Genomic DNA, 20,021 nt, shown 5'->3' on the forward strand with positions numbered 1-20,021 from the left:
AACGAATTTGCACCTCTCAAAACAAAATCCTGCCCATACAGATGATAGTGCCTGCATTGTGTCTTCTTGTGTACCCGTTCAATCAGTGCTATTTCACTCGTCATGAATATGTACCAACCAGCCCAAATTTCAACAGTGTCAACTGGTTACTTCCGTTTAAACAACGATCTCGTATTTTATCGTTCGCCTGGCTTTTAAAAAAAAGCGTATTATTTCTCAAACCAAGGGCAAACCGTGGCTTCAACTTTGCCGGTGACTGTGATCTCCAGCACTGTACGAAGAGGCATCGAACCCATGATCACGCGAAGGTAAACCACCAACAAAACTTTCGCGTGCCGCTCTTAGTGGTTTTACGCTACTTCCTTGTGGGCGTCGTCATGTCAACTATTCGATCAGGTGATGTCAAGATCCACGAAATGTGCAAGTGCTGGCCACCCTCCCGGGGAACCTTCCAGAGCCTACACGGCCAGAGCACAAGGGGCAAGGTTTGTGATAAATGCCGCCAAGTTTCAGCATCCAACTGCGTCGGTTGTATGCAATTGATTAGACGCGCTACCAAGTACCGTAACAATAACCAACTTGATCGCACACAATGACAAACACCCGAGATCCACACCAGCTATGGCCATCGTGGATCATATTCCTACGTAAACAGCTATCGTGTGGTTCCAGATGGCTGTGAATCACTATACCATATTACACAATTGATACGGATAGCATGGGAGACCAATTGAAACTAGTCGCAAAGGGGACCAACTGTATCGACTGCCCACTGATCCCAGTTCAACCACATTGTGGAACTAATCCCCGTTTGACTAGTTCCATTTGTCCTCCATTGCATCAGGGCCCGATTAAGATGGGAATCGTTTCATAAACCAGTTGAGCTATAGGACATGTTGGGCCATGTGTCAACATCCGATTTCGCACAATTAAGGCTAATAACAGTTGAGACCGACTGAAACAAACTGCAATGGGAACCAACTGGGACCGTCCTAGCAAGTCCTAGTTCGACTGGATCATGCAGCTAATCCTTGCTCATGAGGTTCCACTTAAGCGATGAGTCAATATCTTGTTTTGCGCAACCGCGACCAGTATCAGGGGAGGCCAACTGGAACAAGCTGCAACGGGAACCAAATGGGACTGTCTCAAGTGAACTCAGCAAGACTGGATCATGGAATGTAGTTCCTGTTTGACTGCTTACAGTTGGTGCTCATTGCAAATGGGACCAATCACATTTGGCATTGCACCATAAACCAGTTAAAATGGGACCAGTTACACTCCCAGTTGAAAACTTGCTGTTTGCTAGTGTGATCAGTGATGGCCAGTGAAAAGATAATTTGCCGTTCGCAGAAACTGAACCTACGACTTTCTAATAACGAAGGTCACGGGTTCGGTTCCTGCCCACGGCAGATCGTCTTTTCTTCCTTCACATTTATATCACAATCATGTCTAATAACTTTCCCTATACTTTCCGATGGAGGCGGAAATGTTGTAGGCCCGTGTGCTCAGATTTGGGTGCACGTTAAAGAACCCCAGGTGGTCGAAATTTCTGGAGTCCTCCACTACGGCGTCTCTCATAATCATATGGTGGTTTTGGGACGTTAAACCCCACATATCAATCAATCAATCAATCAACCAACTTTCCCTATACTTTCCTTCCATTATTATCTCTTAGATTTCATTAGTATTGTGTCTAACAAGGAAAATAAAAACGAGCCTTTAAGTATACACTTCCTTCCTTTATTCATTGGTGAGGTCTCGTTCTGGCAGACTTGGTGCCTTTAGGTAGTATATGAGGGATTGTTGGTCAGCTCACAGTTCGCAATGATTTCACGTGTTACGTGGTGCCAAACAGGCTGATAAAGAGTGTTCGATACTCGCCGTCATCGCTACTGGTGGCACTGACTGACACTGCCACATTCAAATAAAGTGGGTGAGGCTATAGCCGCCGTGGTAGCTCAGTTGGTAGAGCATCCAATGCGTTACTCGAAGGTCGCAGGTTTGGTTCCTGCCCACGCTAAGCTATCTTTTAATACACTTTTGTTTGTTCGCATTTACATTACAATTACGTCTAATAACTTCCCCTTTACTTTCTTTGCAACTATTTGCAAGCTCTCAATAATAATAATGTTAATATATATATACTAATCCAAAATTAGATCTTACAACGTGTCAAAAACACGAAAAAACGAGCCCTTAAATATACGCTTCTTCTGAGAGAGAGAGATTGAACACGAAGCTGTAAAGTTGAATCAAAGCGGCCGCAGTCGTTCCTGTCGTAGCGCGGAGGTAATAGGGGCACAACGTCGGGGAATCCAACGACGAAAGGCCGGCAAAAGTGGAGCGCAGACGCCGCGACGGCAAAATAAAAAATATATTACTAAGAGGCCTCACAGTTCATCCCGCCCCCGCTGCACACGCAGGGTCGCGTAACGGCCAAACCGAACAAGCTGCTCAGGCCGCGCATCTGCCAAGCTGGCCGTTGGCGTTGCCTTCCTCACTTTCGTTGCCTGCCGGAGCTCAGAACTATCGACAAACAACTATTAACGGACAACTGTCGCCATCTGGCGATCATTCTGGTAAAGATCGTCACGCCGTCGCTAGCCCTACTCGCCGTCCAAACCTCTCGTCGCTTCCAAGGGCCAGCCGGCTTCAGACTCCCCTCCTCCTCGCCTTACACACTCAAAAAAAGCCTAATGTGTGCACACAGAGACACGACTCCCTCTCCACCAAGCATTCTCCACTGTCAATAGCTCCAGTCTAGCGAGATTGTTGCCAGACAAACCGGGCGATCTCTCTCCTCCCGCGCGAACGTATGCTAATAAAATAAAAATGGTGGAGGCTGCAGCAGCTACGCTTGCGTGCGTGTACAAACCATCGGAAAGTGTCTGCCCCCTGCAACTATTTTTTTTTTCTTAAGAAAGCGACTGGCGCCGGTTTATCTTTCCACCTCTCTTACCTTCTTCAGCTTCTATCTGGTCTTCCCCTCTTGGATCTCCTTCTTGCAGTCCCTCTTGTTTTCTTGCCTGTTCTGACGGCCTATTTCCCTCTCCGCGCCTGATTCTTTTCCGGTGCGCAGCGTTCCTTTCTTATTACACTTTTCTTTCTGCCTCTCTCCAAAAACTACTCCGGTAGAGCTGTAGAGCGTCGACAAAAGTACTCGGAACGCTAAGGGCAGCTGTCCTTTTTTGCCTTCTGAAACGCCGCACGTGGGCCTTCTTCCGAATGCCCCCTCGTTCTTTGAACAACTCGCCTCAACCGCTACCTCCTTTCCTTTATTTCACTAAACCACACAAGCAACGTCTGCCTACTCGCTGTAATCTTGGCTTTTTCACCTCGCCGCCGCGCGCAGCCGTTTTCGTTAGGCGCGTTTTTTTTTTTTTTTTGAACCGCCGCGCAGTGCCGAAGCGAGGAAAATGGCTTCCGCTCGACAAGCGGCACGTTTCTTTTTTATCGTCTCTTTGCCGGCGTGAAAGGTACTAGTGCGGTACATTGTCTAATCATCGCTTACAGAGAAGGTTTAGCGACGTCAACGGGCGAATCGATTACTGCTCCTTAGCGTTGCATTTGGCTGCTGCTGAAGTATTTCGGGCCCGTGCGTGACTTCTTTCATGGCTGTGCCAGCCATGCTTTGCGCGAGTTAATTATTCGTGACAATGATTCCACTCGACATGCGTAGTTATACCTAATTGGTGCAGTTTATATACGGGGCTATACCTAATTGGTCTGGTTTATTTATTATATTTTTAGGGCGTATAGCTTACGGCGAACGGTATCGACACGTGCTAAGCCTAATAGCAGTTGCGAAGGTTGTGACGGAAAACTTTAAGAAACTCAACCAACACTCATTTCCTAGCTCTTTTAAAGACAAATTCGTTTTCTAGAAGGGCGTTGATAATACGATTTCGTTGTAAGACAACGAAGGTGTGAGAAACTGAGAGGGGGTGCGTTAATTTTTCTGTTTATGTTGTCTCATCCGTTTCGAAGGAATCGACAAAACTACGGGGGGCGAGATGAAATATATCCCCCTCCATAGGAACTGTATGACTTCGAGGGGATCTGTACACATTACCTCTCTCCATATATGTATGTGTGTGCGCGTACAACATATATAACCGCATGTAAAAGCCCCCCTCCGCCCCACCATCTCACCTGTCGCACCGTCTACGCCTGAGGCTGCATGGTGGTATGACGCATGATTTCTCCATGAAATGATTGCGCACAACAAAACTAAGGCTTAAATATAAATAGGAGGTCTAAGAAAGCGCGTACGGATTTAAAAACTGTCCAGAATGCAGCAGTTCTGCGTACATGCCCAGTATTGTATTACTAAACACATAAACGGCTTAAACGCAATTTGCCTGAGGAGCGGATTATATTGAGAAGGCGTCAGGCTATCCTTACTTGACAATAAGATGAAACACTTAAACAAAATAAAAAGAATTTGCAAAAAAAAAAGAAAAAAAAATGTAGCAGAGCGTGGTTTCGATCCACGGACCTCTGGGTTATGGGCCCAGCACGCTTCCACTGCGCCACTCTGCTAAGTGGAGGATGCGGTGCATTTAAGCTTTTTTAAACAGTAGCATTACGTCTCAACCATAATTTCAAAATTTATGTGCGTGTATGCCTATGATATATTGTTATTCCACGTAAACCACTTTGTGGTTAACTCAAGTACCTCTTACTCTATATTTGGTACGCTGATGCAAGAGCGTATGACAATACCAGGAATGTATTGTCAAGGGCTTGGACCTTTCGCGCCTGCAGTATTTACTTTACCTGTGAGTATAGTCGCGAATAACTTCTGTATCACGTGGGTTTCTTCTTATCGTACGAGTTTTGCACCGTCTTGTTCTATAATCCTGGTACTAAGTCATCACACTGGGCGATTTTCAAACTAAATACGTTATGTGGCCTTCAAGACAAGCGCACATCGTGTTAACACATCAGCATCGTGCAAATGTGAACATATGCCTTTTTGAGTTGCCTTTGGATATCGCGTGTTTGAATGGTGGTACTCAATGTCCAGTTCCGTCTGTTAATCATATGTTTTGCGCGAAGCATAGTTAACTAATAATGGCTCACTAATTATTGTTGTAATTATTCACTATATGTATCAGATTTGGAATATGTACAGTCGGGTATGGCGAGTAATCTGTGCATCTTTAGCATCAACTTTTATCCATTCTTCACGTGTTTAGATTTCGCTTTTTAGGGTTACACGATGTCGTTCGTGGTAGAGTACGTGCACCAGTGGTTTATTTAGAAACAGGCTTTTATTTTTATCTTTCAGCTTGTTCATGAATGGTTTTAGTACAGCTGTTTCCTCACACGGTTTTCATGACTTTTCAGTAGCACGTTGTCAGGATGGCCGAGCGGTCCAAGGCGCTGCGTTCAGGTCGCAGTCCGGTCTTCCGGGCGTGGGTTCGAATCCCACTTCTGACACACGTTTTTTTTTATCTTTTTATGTAGGTTTTTTTTCTCTCACAAATCGAGTTTTATGATCACTCTTCTTATCTTACGCACTCAATTTGAGTACAGAGGATCTAGTGATACACGCCAAATCACGTCGCATGTATTGCCAGGCAAAACTTCTGATAGTTATAACAACAGTTGCTGATAATAATAGTAGTGCCGGATTTTTCATTTCAACAGCTAGGAGCATTTATGTTTAATAAATTTACCTGGTTACATTCTTCGTTTTTGTGGTCGTGATGAATTAATATTTAAGCGTTTAACTGTATCATCGTTTCACTACGATTGCGTGTGGACATGAGAGAAGACTAAAATGTCCCTTCAAATTTGTTCTACGGACATTTGGGATACCGCGGATGGATGGCGTTATTCGTTAAGCTAGCTGCCACGTACGTTAGCGGCCGGCACGTCAGCAGCTCGCCCGCTATTACGTCAATCGTGCTCAAGTAGGCTTCACGATGTCATCCGCGGTAGAGTATCTAATAGCATGCTTTGATCGGCAGTTTTGCGTGAAAGTGTTTGTCGCAAAATCAGGTCACGCGACAATGGGCGTGATTGTGGATTTATTGAAGGTGCAGTCAATCTGAAAAGTTTACGGGCCATGAGATCCCATTAAATGCTCAGTTCCCGAGCAGCCAGTGACTGAAGCCGGTAAAACTGAATACGATCATGTTAGCATAAAGTCGAGACCACAAATCCAAAGTGCTTCGTGACGTTATATAACGTGTTTAATCGGGCGGTTTTTCAAGCGAAGCTCTGCGCTATGTGTCTATATACGCACAATGCACGTGCCACGTTCTAGGTCCCTCTTATTCTTTTTGCTCAGATTAGTGATTATAGCTATGCGTTTATGTACTCCTGTTTTTATTCATAGTGCATGCGATTTTATATTGAAAGACATTCGGCTGCGTTTAAGAAGCATATCACGATATCACATGTAATGAATACCACGCTTAGAGGGGTTATTTTTTTTTTTTTGTCACAACTGTACGGAAATAAAAAGGCAACATAAATCACAGGAAGCAACGTGGACATTCATCGTTCTATTAATTACAAATCAGTAATTTAATTCCAGCTTGAAAAATACAATAGGACCGGAAGCTGCCGAGCTGATCAACAGCTTGGTTGAGATGCAAAACCAATATACAAGGAAACAGCAGCAGATGGTTCAACGACAAACAGATTCATAGGTCAAACAAAGAAATATTAAAATACATTGCAAAACTGACAAATAATTAGCAAATAGAGACGTCTGGTACTTCACTTACGGACGCACAGCGCAAATCACTTCATCGAACACAGTGACACACATGTGAGACCGTCATGTGCTAAGTAGAAGCGCGAAATTGAGACAGTCTGAAACATCTGATTAACGCAAATGGAGAAGAACGCTAGCCAAGACGAGAACATTTGAAGCACGTCATTTACGAACATGGATCCACGACGTGGCAGCCATTTCGGCGCCCTCTTTCAGGGGTGCTTGTGTGGCAAGATGTTTGGGCACAATCACCTCGAATCGGCCCAACCTCCTTTCGCAAGCGAGGGGCTCGAATTTAGCAGTCTTGATGTTGACAGAGACTATCGTTGGCCTGTCGCCCGCTTTTAGGCGTTGACGTGTTATTGCAACGCCATGATCTGCGTTTTTTTTAAGGCGTCTCATGTTCGGTCGCAGCCTTGATGAGATACACCATTTGTGCTGCACAGATTATTTTCGACCACTTTAGCTTCCTTTATTTAATACATTTCTACGTTAGAAAAAAAAAACATTAAAATTATGTCAGTGCTGATTGACGGTGACAGATGAATGCCTCAGTATCACTTTGATAACCAACATTAGCTAACCACGTAATTCTTCCATTCCATGATGTGAATGGATTCAGTATATCACACGTTAACAGACGCCTTCACACAATATATAACATTTTTTTGTGGTACTTCTAATGTGAACGTACTAATGACAAACTGACTCACTGGTGTCACGCTCCTCAAACTTTTTATTCTGTCATGAGAGGTATGGCTTATAGCAGCTTTGTGAGCCAATCACAGTAGACAAAAGGCGATAATCCGGACAACATGGTAGAACTTCAGACTGCCTTTCGGGCTGTTTTTCTTGACGCGTTTAAATGCTGTCATATATTTTCCAATATCGTAAAGGCACCGTTTCAAGAGAGGCCCTGCAGCAACACTCTGGCGCTGGACCTGGGTCAGTCAAAGCTGGCAAATGGCTGAATATTACAACATGGCGGAATTCGACAATGTCAATATATGCAACCAGCTCCGCATTGTCTTAATACGAGACGGTGATGATGTTCTGGATATTATGTGGCCCCTACACACTCAATGGATGATTGGCCAAGAATCGGCAAGACGTAAACTTGGTTTTGGAAAATCTCTATTAATAAACTTTGAAACTTTCGAAACCAGTTTGGAATGATATTCTGTTGTTTTGCAGTCAATTTGTATCAGGCAACGAGGAAAGTAGTACTTGGCCTATTTGAATGCATTGCGTTCATGTGGTACGATGATTTCTGGATTGTTTTCAGCTTGTCTCTAGTATAAAGCTTGATCCTAAATAACTGTTGGCCATCGGCTGGGCAAAAATATTGTCTTCGTTCTATTTCGATTCCCTGATTAAGCTGTCTACTTAGAGGTCTCTTATAAAGACAGTAACTTACCACACATATAGGCGTTTTACGAAATCACCACTTCGACTGGAACATGCATGCTCAGTGCCTGACTGAGAAGCTGTTAAAAACAAGTTATAATTTGCAAGCTAACAAAAGCTATTAAATTGATGTGTAACGATTTTAGTGCCACTGTATTTTGCATGCTATAAGCTAGAGTCCTGTTGCATACAAATTACATGCTATCATTTTGTTCAGTATTATAATCTAACCATAACGAAGGCTATGATCCAACATGTCGTTAAGCCATTGTGTAACTATATCCTGCTTCTAACTCTTTTCGTGATATAGTGGCATGGATACATAATAGCATTTTGCTAAGGTTTCAGATGCTTTTGACGTGTTTCTGCTTCCAAGGCTATGAAAACGTTAAATGCATCAAAAAATATCATCACGCCCTTTGAACGCACTGCCACGAACCAGTTGCTATAGTAACGCTTCTCCTGTCGCCTGTCAAGCGTTCGTCTTTGCTTATAGCGTTAAGATGGAGCTGCCAAGTGTTCACTCACTCGCCCATCGACAAGGTTCTATTACAACTTACCTCCTTTTCTCCTCGTTGTGGTGCAGAACTCAAGATCTGGCAGGTCTACAGGCTTGCAGAGGAAAGATCCCCGAGGCAACTTAACTTTTCATTGCGCAAGTCCTGCGGTGTATGTTCTTTTATTGACCATACTGCGGAGCCGGAAATTCCATCTATATTGCAATTATTTATACTACAGACTTCGCACATTCGCTGAACGATAAATATCACGAATTTTAGCGCACATAACGCTATCTTCACAGTGCGTCGCACTGCACAGTTAGTGTATTGTTCATCGCAAAAACACTTTGGTTTTTCTAGAGTTGGTACTGCATATATATATATATATATATATATATATATATATATATATATATATATATATATATATATATATATATATATATATATATATATATATATATATATGTGTTTAGGTGTAGAATGAAAAACAATGGAAGTGCGCAGCATGTATGCCCTTGCGTCATGTATTTGCGGCAAACGTTAAGTCGTATACAGTGCCAGCCAACAGTATGTTTCGTGTTGAAGACACTTTTACATATTGTGCAGTGTGATGTGCTCACTGTGTGCCTATATGTGCCGATATTCAGGCGGATCGACGGAACATTTATATATCACCACACTCAATGTTCAGTTGTAATTAAATTTCGTGTCAAGTAAGCTGTGGTTTCAGTATTGTCACCTTGAATGCGCTGCTGCACTGAATTACTCTACTTAACATCGTGAAATGCAGAATCACGTTTAAGCTCGCATGCTTGAACCTGGCTAATATACGCATATAACAAAATCGCCAGCTGTGGTTACTTCTACACCTAAATCACTCAACCGCAACAATATGTTTTAAGTATGCGCAGTCACACTTGCGCGCACTGATGCTTGGGTTACATTGGAAAATTACGACGACGATGATGCTACCTCTATTACGGCTCATACCCACTCAGGGGGATCTGGCGAGAATTGATTACACGAATTATTAGGCCCGTGTATTTCTTTTTCTCTAGTACAGAGGTTCCCGTGGCTAATAAAGGAAAATATATATTTTTTTAATCTGCCCGATTTCTTCATTCGGCATCCTTTCTCTGTGTAATATCCAGAACAATCCAAATAATTGCCCTAATGAAATTTTCGGCATGCCATTCTGAGGAGCGTTTTTTTTTTGTTTCAAAAATGGGCTACAACTAGCGAAACTTGCTCAAATAAGGTTGTATGGTACACACACTCTCAACTTTCTTTTGAAGTATTATTAATAAATTGATAATAAATATTAGTAATTTATTAATACTTTTTTAAACGACGTTTAAGAGTATGTATGTGCCAATAAAGCCTCATTTGAACTAGTTTCGGTTCAGGACTTGGCCCATTTTGAAAAAAAAAAAAAAAAGAAAAACTCCTCATATGTTGCTGTACGGAATAAAATTTGCATATTTCGTATAATGTTTGTATATTTTCGGTATACTTGGCACATATTATTTTTGGAAAATATACGAAAATATTAGAATGCCATACAGACTGGGCCAGTAGGGCCGAGCTGATGACCATACTATTTTTAAATTCTATATATTATACTTTACACGAACACGACTTCCTTGGGAGAAGTTCACTATCATTGAGAAAAAGTGGATCTTAGAACCTCGTATTTTGAAATTTAGCGTGTCACATGACATGACTACAAATTTATGACGTCACTATTCGCGCAAAAAGCTTCAACGGGGCGTCGCTAGCTGGCTTTAGACATATATCTACATCTTCTCTACTTTTCGCGCCGAGCTTCTACTGCTGCTAAGTGTGGCTGGTCTTTATTATAGAGCAACAATTTACTATAACGTGTAAACTTTTTTGTAGCACATTAGGCTCATGATGCAGCCATCCCAAGTGGTAGAGACAGCGTATATGCGCAATGTCTGATTATACGCCATGTCTGTGCATTGGCAGGCAACGTGACTATGTTGCCTTTTAATATAAAGTCCCCTGTAAAAGCGGCCTTGCATTCAGTGGAACCCTGCGAAACTTATGTCGTAATTTGACGAATGAATGTACGTGCCAGCCGCGCACGTGTTAGCAAAATTATTTTTTTTTTACGTTTATAAGTGCTCGCTCGTTTGCTTTCCCCAACGTGCGACAGACCTTTTCTTTGTTTAGACATTTATGTTACGGAATGAGCGAGAACTTTTAAATCTTAGCCCTATTAGTCACTGGCATAACGTGATCGAGCTTTTTTTTTTTACGTGTTGAAGAAGAAGCGAAGGTAGACATGCAGATTCCCTCACCACTTGGAATGATTGCTAAAGACACACCATTCCTGGCCCCTGAGGCCTTTAACAGCAGAAACTAGAAGCAGCGTGATTTTCAGCCTTCGTTTAGCGTCTGTTCAACGCGGACGATTTAGTGGTTTTAGTGAGTTTCGCAGCTAACCTGTTTGAGTAATCGCCACGTCGGAATTCCGGAAATGTAGACGTGAGCACCATAGATGGCAACGTCATCTCGTGGCAACACGTTATACGTCATGTATTGTGATAATTAACGAGATGTTCCACGCTTGACTTCTGGCCTAAGCGATCGCCTGGAGGGTTTTTGCATCATATACATGTGTAGACAAACTCTCTCTTTTTTTTCTACTGTACAAAGACGGCGTTGCATAAAAGAAAAAAAAAAAAACTTGTCTTGGCGGGGTTCAACGAGCTGCCACTAGATGCCGCCCCCAACGATCGCGCTGCTGTCTACGTCACCAGCCTATGCGCTCGTCAATTTCGACGGCCACTGCATACACGAGAAATTGCGAAACTACACCGTGGCGATTGTTGCAGCCCGTACCAACTTTATACGCGTCGTAGACTACTTTAGAGCACCGATGTTATTTGCACGGTCAAATGAGACGTGCCAATACTAACGCATGAAGTACGCTGCATGTAGTTACTGCCTTGAAAGTTTCATCAGTTCCAAGATTTCTGGTTTTTCCCCCTGAACGCTTAAACTATATGGTATATAAATAATATAAGTAATCTGACGACGCTCAGTCCTCGCTTCCTTGCTGTCTAACGGCTCCTGGAATCGCTGCCGGTACGGGTGAAGGCCTGGCAGTGGTGTCACCTGGATAAAAAAGAATCAAATAAATGACCGGAAAAATATTACAAACTTGAACGCTTGTACGCATGCGTGCATACTGCATGGTATTTCTCTTCAGAAGCTTTGTTAAGAAACGATTCTCTTTGACTTAGATTTTTGGTATTTGTAGAATGGTGTGAAATGACATGCGAGTATGTGTCTCGCTGATGACAAAAAAAAAAAAAGAATGAAACAGGCGCAAATAAGGAACGCTCATGTACTGCTGTCCTGTGAAAGGTGTCCCCCTTGAAAACAATGAGTATGGTTACTTTAAAATGTGGGAGGGTGTCGAATGATACTGTGGTATATGTAGACTATTTTGCTTTCAAAGCATGGGCGTCACGTGTGTGGCTATTAAACGCATGGTCTCTTATGTTTGTATGCCGTGATTGAACCTTACGGTACCTTACGAACCATTTCATGGCCTAATAAGGTCACGGACAGCCGAATTATTCACAAACCCAACCATTTCCATGCGTATGCGTCTATGGTAAGCACTGTTCATTTAGTTATTGGTAAACTTGCAAGAAAGCGACGTTAACAACCAAACATGGCGACACCGAGACCCATTCGTAAGATAGCTCGCACGTAAGTAGAGAATTCAATAAAGCAAGTTTTTTGACAAATGACGGAATGCCAGTCTATATGCAAAAATGTCACGGTATACCCCCCATTTTTTGTTTAACATTTTTCAATAGCAATTATTTCCTTCTGAACAGTTGCTAAAATTGTTAGCTCAACATGCTGGTTTGCTTGCGTGCATGGTGTGCTTGAAATATCGCGTCTTATTTATAACAAGACAGAAAAATGAAGCAGCCGCTGGCATTCTTAAAAAAAAAGAATGCAAGTTTAATTATTGAATAGTTTTACCCGCAAAACTTCATAATGCGACACGACTGCACAACCCACGCTACAGCGCTCAACAGATGTTCGAAGCAGATGCGTTACATAAGTGCAATCACTCGAGCTGCTTTACGATTCATCGAGGGAAAAAAAAATGAAAGAGCAAATAAGCTTTAAGCTATAGAAAAATGATCGAGAGGTCTCAAGAGTACTGACGATAGCGATCACAAGGGCGGCAATGTAGTAAACGTGTTAGGCCTGCTGTTCTGTGTTGCGCTCATGCATATATATCTGTGGCGCAATCCAAAGCTACACATCATAAAGGCTGTAAAGTTTTTTTTTTTTTTTTGTGCGAACCTGTCATGTGTAATATTGATTAGACCTTAGGCGCATCGTGATAGCCTGACGTGTACTTATACGTGTTAAATATATCAAAAAATACTCCTGTCAAAGACTTGGGTTGATTATCGACGTACAAAGAAGGTAACCCATGAACTACCTTTCACCCTGGCATTCTGTGGCATTCACATACGATGCGCCGTCTATCGCATTGTGAAGAATCGTATCTTCCATGCATTCGCGAGTGTACACTTAAGCCTTGCATGCAGCGTAAGTATGGCAACCGGTGGATGGCGGGAGCAAAGCGCTTCGGACAACAAGGCCAGCGCTCATATTGCCCGACAAATCAATATTTAGGGAGGAAAAACAAAAATAAAACGTGCAACTTCACCGCATTCGCGTCCGGCCAGCCAATGACGTCTTTTGTCCAGCGGAGCTTCGAAAGCGATCCGGTTTCGTTTAAACTACTGCAACTTCGACGGTTGTGTATCTAGATCCGATCCAGCTACGCTCGTTAGGCATTCGCCATTTTCATTGGTGTCGCCGCCATTGCTACGTCTCGGATGTCTGATCCCATTCGGCCGCCATTCCAATATGGCCGTTTCGCCTTCCCACGAATGCGGCCACGTTTGTTTTATGTGTCTTTGCTTCAAATCGTGGGGTCACGTGGCAGAACTTTCTGGACCGAGGACTGCGTTATCCGCAATTCACTTCACCATTAAAGCTGCGAATTTGTGATTTGAATTGTGAATTGGCGGGAAACTGGCACGAAAAACCTATTTCTCTGCTCCGGGCAGCCATCTTGAGCGTAGCAGACGACGTGGTGCCCGGATGTAGCCTCGCGAAAGGCTCGATGGCGCGCCAACGCCTAGCCTCCCATCCGGGGCTGCTTCGTCGTTTCCATGACGACGGGAACCTGCGCGTAAAAATTGAGTCGTGACGTCATGTCACGTGGGTGGTTTTGAATCTGATGTCACGAGTTGAGCGGGAGGGACGGACGAGGAGACGGAAAAAAAAAAAAAAAGATTGGAGAAAAATGCAATGCGGGGCGTGCTGCGTTGGCTAATCAATAGCGACTGTGAGGTTTGATACTCGAACCTTCGCAAACTAACCGCAACCTGTCTCGCAGTGATAAGTGCCTGTGATGCCACGCCGCTAAGTAGCGGGGTTAGGGTTAGTGCGGAAATGATGGCGCGGTAGCCTCCATGCAGCACGCATGTGGCGGATGCCGGAGCGCCAGGTTGCGTCGGCCATCTTGTGTCGACGGTGATGCCTGGGCAGTGCACCCCTCCACCTCCTGTCTGCGCGGGACTACCAGATAAACAAAGCAACAAATTCAAGCAAATGGCGGCTGCGCGCCAGATGAATGTGGGACCGGCGTGTCATGCGTTAGCGTAGTTGTTATGTAGCAGGTTGGCACATACGGACACAAATAAAACAAAAAAAATGCATGCTGAATCAAAAATCTTTTGTCAGAAGTGGGATTCGAACCCACGCCCGGAAGACCGGACTGCGACCTGAACGCAGCGCCTTGGACCGCTCGGCCATCCTGACAGACAGGAGACGTGTTTGATAAAAAATTGTTATATGCGCAAAACCACAATTTACTGAAATTTGTGTTAAATAAATGTGTTTTATTTCCAACATCCTTACGGCGTATAAACAATAGTAGCTTATTTTATTTACAACGGGGTAACAAAAAAAAAAAAAAAACTACACTAATGCATTGATCGGGCGAACAGCGATTGTAGTGACTTCTCGTGGATAGTTGCCAAAGAAAAACAAACATGGCGCACGTGGATTAAGCGCAATACTCGCGCTGCTTAAAATCGGCCTTGTACGAAGAACGGTTAGCCCATAGGTCTTTAGAGACTGAGCACAGTTCACTCTAGATATATTTAGTTTCACGCCCGATTCACTCGCGCTTCGGTCGGGATCATAGGCTACTAGAATCCTAGTAACGTTTCGACCACTTCCCAAACCCCGCGAAAAAAAAAAAAAAACAATCCCACAAGCTCAAACGCACGGCGCCCTACAGTGAAGTTGAAGAAAATGCCGAAAGGCTGCTGTGTTGCCGACTGTCCTTCGACGGAACGCACTGGCGGCAACGCAATCTCGTTCCACGAACTGCCCTCGGACTCCCTCTGTCGAGACGCCTGGGTGAAGGCGATCGCCGGCGACGACCTCGAGGAGAGGGCGCGACTCCTGAGCAACGCCCGGTCGGTCGTGTGTTCGCTGCACTTCAAGCCGACCGACTTCAAGGTTGGAATGAAGCGTCGCGTCCTGGTGACCGCGGCCGTGCCTTCAATCTTTCCCGACAAGAACTCGCTCTTGGACCCCGCAACTCCGGCGCGGAAACGTCGGCGACGTCGGACCGCGGAGCCCTACTATTACTACAACGCCCATTCCGTCACTGGCGTAGAAGACGTCGAGGATGAAGCCGCCACGGCGGGGGCGGCCGTCGACGCCAGGGCGGCGTGTCGCGCTGTGGCGGTGCCGGAGGCGACGACCATCATGATACTCCCCGGAATGGTCATCCAGCACGACAGGTAGCCTCGGAGTGGTCGTGGTCTTCTCTGGAATGGCTCTCCGCCGTGAGAAGCAGGCTTCGGTTGGTGCGTCTTGTGAGACAAATGCCGTGTTTTCTGCGGTCTTTGAATTGTGGTACAACGCCGAATGCCGGACAAGAGTCTTTGGGCTTGTATGCAGTCCAGGCTAACGGCCAACGGACAGTGCCGGCAAAGCGAAGTGGTTGGTTTGAGGCAACGTTACTAGATACAACGTTACTAGATATCTAGTAACGTTGGGTTTGAGGCGCATATGCGTGCTCATTGCAAGAAGATCCATTAGTTTGCATTTAGCCTTTCACTGAGCTTAAGCGTGCTTTAAAAAAAAAAATCTACATACACTAGGTAAAATGCACACTTACGAGTACTGTGGCACTTCAAGATTATCATGATATGGTGGAACTGTATAGAAAAAAAAAAAGTTCGTCTCGATTATCACTTTCTGTAAGGCAGTTGATCCATTAACGTTCGATGTAGTGCAGGGCAACAGTTCTTGAACTGAATGTACTTGCACACAGTTTTGGGAAAACATTGGCAAGAACGCTTTCTCTACAGCATAGAGAAATTTACAGTTGACACTGAACACTTTTGCACAGCTGGAAGTGCTGTGCTAGAGTACTGCAATGATAGTTCAATTTGATTGGCTCGTAGCTTGCCCCAGGTTTTAACAGTTTTTTAACCAGTATTGCCAGAAATTTGCTGGAAAACGTAAGCATTGCTTTGCTGGAGTAGTGTGACAAAGCTGCAATTTAATTGCCTGAAAGTTAGCTCCAGGTGACAGCACCTTTCAAAACAGTGTTGCCATCAATGTGCTGACGCATGTGTGTCCTCTTCAGTAATGCTTTTGGTTGCAAAAATGTGTAATTTCAGGAAGCTTGGGTCGCTATGGAAAGGGCTACTCAAGTAGATGCTGCAGCCATGCACGTGCAAAATGTGAAAGGCTTGCACAGTCAAGATGGCAGCCCAACCATGTTGCCACATGAATCGCACTTTGTAGCCTCATCACTGCGCTGTAAAGGAAAGTGATAGTGTCTGTACAATGCCCATGCTAAATTCATTCACTGGCGATTGCACTGCCCTTTTCATTGGAGTTTGTTTCGAAATAGCTGGACGCACTATCAGTATAAAAATTTTTTTTCCCGCGATGTTAGTTAGGGCTACTGTATATCATCCTTAACTATATTGTATAAAAAAAAGCTTTTATTGGTTAATACAGCACTAGATATAACTGTCTTGAAGTGGTTATTGTGTAACCAGAATGCACCCTCACTAAAACTCCCAGCAAGGTTCGCTTAGTTTTGCGTGTTTGCAAAAAACCTCCAGGCCTGCGCAGAACACACAGCACCATCGTCGCAGAAAAAGCTGGAAAAGCAGCCTTTCAGAGCCCTTTTTTTTTTCAATACACGGGTAACTTTACAATCACACATGCAGGGTACCCACTACACCATAAATCATACTTTCTGTGTAGTAGGAAAGCATTCATTGTTTTGTTTTTTCTTCAATCTATGGCATGTACCCACTCTAAGGGATTGTTCAAGACAGCAAATTTGAAAATTTGAACTTCACCCATGCCATTTTTCGTCATTTTTTGGGAAGCATGGTACCCGCTACCTATTCGCAAGGAATTTCGTGCGATTTTTTAGTGCTGTGGCTGGCAAAGAAGAATTGTGCTTGAAGCTTTTTTTTAACAGGTCAGAGTATTCAACGACCCCCCACTCGTTGAGCGATTCGCATTGTGTGATGCCTGGTTGTTTCTTTGCTGTTCTGAAATACTTTATTACTCACATTAACGCGGTTCCTTTCTCCGACCTCAAGCCTACCTAAGGCTAGTTTCCAACGGAATTCCATGCAGTGGCCTGGTTCTGTGGTAAAATACAGGACTGGCACACAGGGGACCTGTGTTTGAGAATCCCATTGTGTCCTAGATGTTTTCATTTACTGATTATTTTTATTTAGCGAAATAGTGGTTACGAATACTGGCGGCTGCAGACGGCTACGGCACACACGACCCTTGCTTGTTGTAATCTCTTAACAGCTTTCGCTGTAAAAATAAAAAAAAAGCCCTAGTTGAGACAACACCACTAGGTATACACAGAGTGCTGCATTCGTGGAGAAATGTGTGTGCATTAATGAATCTTGGATCTCAGCTATGAAGAATTCTGAAGGTCACTAAATAGTTCTGTTGCAGCATCTGTGGTCCGAATGGTAACTCCTAAATGCGTGCTTATCGGATGTATGTGCAAATACAAACATTTTTTTCAGAATAGGACTTAGCCTTTTCTTTCGTTACATATGTGAGACTGCAAAAAAAAAAAAAAAAAAAAAATTACAAGTGACTTCAACGTAGACATATGCTAATTATAAGGTAGGGAATTGCCGTTCTCGGCCGAAATAACCTGTTGAGAAAAGTATTGGAGAGTTGACCTCTACTAAAATGTGCTTAGATGTCGAGGCTTCTCAAGGAAACCTGCAACACAAAGGGACTCGCAGAGCAGTATTCACAAGAAATTACCCATATTGAAATGGTATCTTGCCACCGGTAAGATGCGGGTTCTTGAATCCACTTTCGAGGCATGTCCTCCATTCCTGCTCTTTTCTAAATTCTACTCGACTTTCCTTAAGGCAACTGGAAGTCAAAATAAATTTACGTTTCTATATGCGCTTTATGTTACGCATATAGTTACGTTACATGTAATTACGTTACATGGAGCAATGCTCCGGTAATGTACTGTTAGTAATCGATATGATAGCTAGAGCTTCACCTACTGGTCATGATTCACTTTGTAGAGATGCGTGGATTTTTTTCCTAATTACTGGCACTGAACTATTGTTACCTTCAAGCACTGCACCGAATCTCTCCCCATCTTGTGAAACTCTGCTTGACCCACTCATCAACAAGATATACGCAAATCTTTACTAGGATGCACCAGTAGAACACGCTTTTGTTACACAAGTTGCCGACGATTTGTTGAATTGAACTTTCGCGTGTGTACGTTTTCGGTTTGGAATACCAAGTAAACTCATCATTCAAGACTTATCTACTAGAGTTTCCCCATCAATGGAGATTCACAATAAATGAACACTTTTTACACGACATCTCAGTTGTTTTTTTTTTTGCGGTCTGAAATTATTTCATTGCGGAATCTCCTCCGCAAGTCAGTTAGATGACGTGCAAGCATTTTCAGCAACTAAGGTGCTGCTTCGTTGTTGCACGGTACTGCATTTGGCATAAACACGAGAAACGCGAAAAACAGTAGTTGAAGCAACAAAACCTTCAAGGGTCCCTGAACAAACTGCGAAACTTTTTTTAACATTTCGAGTAAATGCCAGAGTTCAGAGTGTGGGCCCCGTTTCAAGCATCGAAACGCATGCAACTCCACTATTATCCTACGATTGAGAAAATTGTTGCGGCCGTATGTTTGTTGTGAAATTGTGCACAACTGCGACACCGCAACTAAATTTTGACCTCTGGGTGGTTTAGAGGCCCTTTAATACTTTCCCTATCGAGTATCCTTTCCAGATTGCCTTGTATAAGCGGTATTTTCTGCAAACGAAGTTTGTCCACCTCTTTCATGATCGTAAAAGGGCAGCCGAGCCAGTGGGAAACAGCAGTTATGAACTGGTGAAAAAGAAATAAGCAAATATTTAATTTCCTGTCACCGAGGCTCATAATGAAAATAACTTTATATTTCACAGAAGATGGAATGAATTTTTTAAAGCTTATTAGATCCAATGCGTCGGGATATCACACGGAGACACTTGGTCGCAAGCACGAACGCACGACGTGCGACATGCATCGTAACATGTATGGCCAAGGTTGGTGCCCTTCACACATGCAAAAAGCACAGGTTAAATGGTCGGAGGGGGATGCTAGGACTTCATATATTGAGATACGCAATTTTATTTCGACTAGTTCAACTTTTCAAAGCTGGCGACACACTTTTGGTAGTACGTTTCAAAGAAAACATTAAAACAGTTTGTCAATGTCGCGTGTCTGAGAGGTGCCACCCTTTTGTTCAGAAGTCTTTAAACTTCTAACAGCCAACTTATGTAAAAAAACTGCTGTGGGCTCATGTGACAGGGGTATGAACCGCTGTTTTGCCAAATCACCTTCCACCTTGATTGGACATGCGGTTCGAAATATGCGAACTTGATGCGAGTAAAACAGGCACATTCCCAGGCTCTGTGTAAAATCCTACAAGGGTCGAGTTGGTCTTCAGGAAAAGAATTTAATACACCTGTTTTCAGACACCTTTACTTTTATTTAGGTATTTACAATGTTTCGTTGCCTTATTGGCCAGAGAGCACGAAAAAGAAAGCATCACTTAAGCCCATTTTCGCAAGTATCAAATATCTGTTGCACGAATTCTGTTGAATAGACTTTATGAATGTATTGCAGCTTTTGGAAGCTGCATTACACGTCCAGTGTGTGTTGAAATGTGCAATATATCAATGCGACTAACGGAAAAA

General features: G+C 43.5%; 1 long non-coding RNA gene and 2 other non-coding genes across 3 annotated transcripts; 1 reads left to right on the forward strand and 2 right to left on the reverse strand.

Annotated features, from left to right (window-relative positions):
- The first annotated feature begins 5,361 nt into the window (after positions 1-5,361).
- On the forward strand, positions 5,362-5,445 carry TRNAL-CAG (transfer RNA leucine (anticodon CAG)). The gene has a single exon. It is a non-coding gene; the product is annotated as a tRNA-Leu (tRNA).
- Positions 5,446-10,124: 4,679 nt separating this feature from the next.
- On the reverse strand, positions 10,125-13,820 carry LOC119165778 (uncharacterized). The gene is made up of 2 exons (XR_005109004.2): positions 13,376-13,820; positions 10,125-11,787 (listed from the first exon to the last, which is right to left on the reverse strand). It is a non-coding gene; the product is annotated as an uncharacterized LOC119165778 (long non-coding RNA).
- Positions 13,821-14,454: 634 nt separating this feature from the next.
- On the reverse strand, positions 14,455-14,538 carry TRNAL-CAG (transfer RNA leucine (anticodon CAG)). Its single transcript has one exon. It is a non-coding gene; the product is annotated as a tRNA-Leu (tRNA).
- Positions 14,539-20,021: the final 5,483 nt, after the last annotated feature.

Source organism: Rhipicephalus microplus, chromosome 8 (genome assembly GCF_043290135.1).
Source record: "Rhipicephalus microplus isolate Deutch F79 chromosome 8, USDA_Rmic, whole genome shotgun sequence".
Taxonomy (NCBI): Eukaryota; Metazoa; Arthropoda; class Arachnida; order Ixodida; family Ixodidae; genus Rhipicephalus; species Rhipicephalus microplus.